General features: G+C 53.2%; 1 protein-coding gene across 1 annotated transcript in view; it reads left to right on the top strand.

The window, feature by feature from the left end:
* GFM1 (G elongation factor mitochondrial 1) overlaps window positions 1-4,348 on the top strand; it is a 25,225-nt gene that overhangs the window by 17,163 nt on the left and 3,714 nt on the right. The window lies entirely within an intron of this gene.

Raw genomic sequence — 4,348 nt, 5'->3', positions numbered from 1 at the left:
TCCCAGTTGCTCCCAGGTGTTCCCAGGAGCTCCCAGTTGCTCCCAGTTGCTCCCAGGTGTTCCCAGTTGCTCCCAGTTGTTCTCAGGAGCTCCCCGCTCCCGCGGCGCGGCTCTGGGGCACTCGGGCCCCGCGCTGGGGGTGCCACAGCAGGGTCACCTCCCACAGCAGCACCTCCTGTGGGGCACACACAGCACGGTCAGCAGCCCCTGCTGCCCCCCCCAGCCAGCCAGGAGCTTCCTAATGGAAAACTTGGGAATTAAACCCAAGGGAATGGGAGTGCAGGGGGTCAGGAGCAGCAGAGCTGGAGCTGGCAGGGAGATCCCTGGATTGTTACAGTCAGGAGCTTCCCTTCCCAATTTTCTGTGGTTTTCCTATGAAAACACCTGCTCAGATCCCAGAGTTTTGCTGGAGAGTTGCACAGGATGTAGCTGCTGTTCTGGGAGCCAGTTTCTGCTGGGGGTTACTGGGATTGCTGAGGTCTGTCCTGGGCTGTGGAGGCATCCACAGGAATTCAGCATCCAGGATGCTCCAGCTGCCCCTTCCCTTTATCCCTGCCCACTGTGGCACTGGGATCTCCCAAGGGAGAGCTGTGAGGGACCAGCTTTGAACCTCAGCTGTTCCCAGCAAAGCCCCAAAGCAGCTGGAAGTTGCTGCTGTTGTTCCTGGAATGCTGAGACAGGCAGGGATGGGGACCCTGAGCTCACCCTGCAGGATCAGATCTGTGTCTGAGCTGGAGCTCACACAGCTGCAGTCCTAAAACACCAAAAAAAGGCTTTTTAGGAGTAAAATTATTTACCTGGGACACCATTTCATGGAGTAGAACCACAAAGTCAAACTGAAGATCTTCATCACTTCTTTTCTGGAAAGACAGGATGAAAAGGGCTGAATTTGGGGATTCTCCCACCTCAGAAAAAGTGGTTCAGTTCTCTGTGGTTATCACAAAAATTCCCTGATGGATTTCAGAAAAAACTGGCAGCTCCTGATCACAAAGGAAGCAGATGGAACTCAAGCATTGTAACAAAATTAAAAGCTCCTGGTTTGAATTTCTGTGCACTCCAAAACTGCACTGGAGACAGTGAATGTAAGGCTTTAAACTGCTAATTCCTGCCTTACAGAGACCAGATCTGTCAGGAATTCTTTGGGATGGGAACACCTCATTCTAGAAGGTGTCAGTTGAACCCAAACAATCCCAAATGAAATTGTCAAGAGGATAAGGACATTCCAGAGGCCTTCCTGTGAGTGACAGCCAGGGATTCTGAGTGACAAAATAATCCCTGGCCTTTGGAATAAATTATTTTCCTGTGTTTTCAGGGACAAAGGGATAAAACTAGAGAGATGGTAGTTAATCTGGGTTAGTTAATAGTTATTTGTCTCCTTTATCCTTTCTCCTTTGTTAGAGAGAATCTTTAAACTCTTGCTGGTGCACAGCCCTGCAGCAGCTGTGAATTCTCTAAAATGCCATCAGAGGGAGCAAAACATTCACAAATCCTCCTCCCACAAGGAATTCCTGCCTTTCCCTCAGACCCAGAACCTCCTGGGAATTCACTGTCTGTTCAGAGGGGTAAAACTTCTGGAGCTTTCAGTTTTCTAAACACTAAATCCTGCTGCTTTTTCCTGGCTCCTGTGGAAAATTGCCTTGAATTTAAAGCTGATGATCATTTTAGGGTTATGTTTAACTCAGAATTTATTTTCTCTAATAGAAAACAGCAAAACTGGGAAGATCTATGGAATTGTTAATTTAATTTCTTTTCCTTGCCACAACTGCTTAGCTCATGAATACTTTCCAGGAAAAGCCAAGGCCAGGCTGGATGGGTTGGAGCACCCTGGGCTGTGGAAGGTGTCCCTGCCCATGCAGGGGGGGAATGGGATGAGCTTTAAGGTCCCTCCAGCCCAGACCAGTCTGGGATTCTGTTCCTGCTGGTAACTCACCACTTGCTTCACGTGTTTGACTTGGGCAAGGTGGAACTTGGTGTTTTCAGTGGAATTCTGCCAGATCACGTAGCCAGAGGCCACCCAGGCCAGCAGGTGGATGGGCTCCAGCTCTGGGGGAACGTTCCCATGGCTGTCTGCAACCAAAACAAACACGGGGTGTTAAAGAGAGCCCTTAACAGAGCATTATCACCTCACACAGGGCTTGCTGCTCAAATCCTGTCACCCTGCCTTCCACAGCTTTGGAAGAGCTGCTCCATCACCACAGGGTTCTCCTCCCACTTCACACAATCCCGCAATGGTTTGGGTTGGAAGGGCCCTTAAATCCCATCCAGTGCCACCCCTGCCATGGCAGGGACACCTTGCACTGTCCCAGGCTGCTCCCATCTCCATCCAGCCTGGCCTGGGACACCTCCAGGGTGTTCTCCTCCACTTTTTCCTCTGAATAGAAATCGCAGGTCTCGAGGGCAGGGCTTGCTCTGAGGTGAGAGCAGCCCCTCGTTGTGCACTTGGGGTGTTGGGTGTGCTGTGCCAGGACACCCTCCGAGGGAGCAGGGACAGGTGACAGTGCCAGTGCCAGCTGGTTTTCCAGAACTCTCAGAATCAGGAATAAATGCAGTGGCTGTGCTTGCAGACCCCCCAAAAAGAGAAAGGTGAAGGCCTGAGCCCTGTCCCAGCCCTGGCTTGTACCTGGGATGTTCTCAGCCACAAGCTCCTTTTCCAGGCTCCTGATCCGATTGTAGAACTCCTTGTCTGCTTCCTCTGTGCTCCTGAGCTCTCCTTGCACTGTGAGCTGCACATCTGGGGCAGAGGTTTTGCTGCCCAGGGGATAGAGAACCTCAGCAGTGCAGTTGACAGTCCTGTCCTGTGGCAGAGTTAATGATGTGCATTATTAGCTGATAGAGTATGTCTGTAACCAGGGTCATTTGCACTTCTGAACATGTCATTTGTATGTAGTTGCTGTTTTCTCTGAGTCTGGTCCCCAGAGGTTTGTGGTTATTTAAGACAAGGTTGAATTCCTGGCATTTCTGTGAATGTTTGAGGGTGGGATTTGCTTTCTGCAGTGCTGGAAGGGGCAGTGGTTGGGGTGCAGAATGTCCCTTGTGCTGTTCAGGTGGAGCCGGGTGACACTGAAATGTCCTTGTCCTCCCTGCAGCATTGCCTGGTGCTGTAGTGGAAGGTGCCATGTGGTCAGTGGGTTCCTTTTGGTTAAAATTAAGCCTTTTTGGGGCTTGATTGGCAGCACAGAAAAATCAGGAGCATGATTCAAAGTATTAAGTGCTGTGTGCACAGAGTGTGTAATTAAACCAGTGTGACTCACTTTGTCCAGGACATCCTCCAGCTCCAGTTCCAGGCAGTACTTGTGCCCCACATCATCAATGTCCTAAAAAAGGGAAAATATTATTAACATTTGTTTTGGCAAATGTTGAATGGCTGCATCCTGGACAAAATCAGAGCATCCCAGGATGGTTTGGGTCGGAGGGGACCTTAAATCCCATCCAGTGCCACCCCTGCCATGGGCAGGGACATCTTCCACTATCCCAGGTTGCTCCAAGTCCCATCCAGCCTGGCCTTGGACACTGCCAGGGATGGGCACTCTGTGCCAGGGCCCCTCCACCCTCACTTCTATCCTGGAACACCCCTGAATTACCAATTTTGGGCTCCTGTGTGATGCTACCCAAGAATTTGCTGCTTGGTTAAATACTCCCCTAAAAGCCTTCAGTGCTTCCTTCTATTAATTCCATTTTGCAGGTTATTATGAATTGGATCATGCCCTGTATTTTACTGGCTATAAAGAAGGGAGCAGGTGGGGTTTGCTGTGCCCTTGCTTTGGGAGGGGCTTTGCTGTGCCCCCGCAGTGCCAGGTGTCCCTGCAGAGCCAGGGCAGGGCTGAGCTGTGTCCTGGCACGCACAGGAGCACCCAGCACCCTCCTCCTCCTTCCCGAGAGGTTCCTCCTGGCCCGGTGCCGGTGCCGTGCCCTGGGCAGGGCTCTCTGGGCGGTGCTGTCACCGCAGGTGACACACGGGGTGTGTCCCCCAGCGCTGACCCGCCCGCGGTGACACCGAGCTCCTGCCGGGACCCCCAGACGGTGTCACCCCCGCGTTGGCAGTGCCACAAGCCCAGAGCAGCTGCGGCTGGCAAGGACATTGCACATGGCAGGGTCACCTTAGGGGTGACACCGGGACGCGCCCGGCAGGTTTGGGATGTCCCCAGAGCGGGACCCTCCACACCTCCCGTGCAGCTGTCCCCGTGCTCTGCCCGCTCCATGGGAAAAGCCCGTCCCGGTTCCCGGTGCCAGTGCCGGTTCCCATGGTGGCTCCCGGTTCCCGTTCCCGTGCCGGTTCCCGGTGCCGATTCCCGTGCTGGCTCCCGGTTCCCGGTGCCGGTTCCCGGTGCCTGTCGCTCACCTGGCGCCG

This window comes from Geospiza fortis, unplaced genomic scaffold, assembly GCF_000277835.1.
Source record: "Geospiza fortis unplaced genomic scaffold, GeoFor_1.0 scaffold172, whole genome shotgun sequence".
NCBI classification, from domain to species: domain Eukaryota; kingdom Metazoa; phylum Chordata; class Aves; order Passeriformes; family Thraupidae; genus Geospiza; species Geospiza fortis.
The sequence above is the reverse complement of the archived record's forward strand: the minus strand, read 5'-3'. Positions and strand labels throughout refer to the sequence as shown.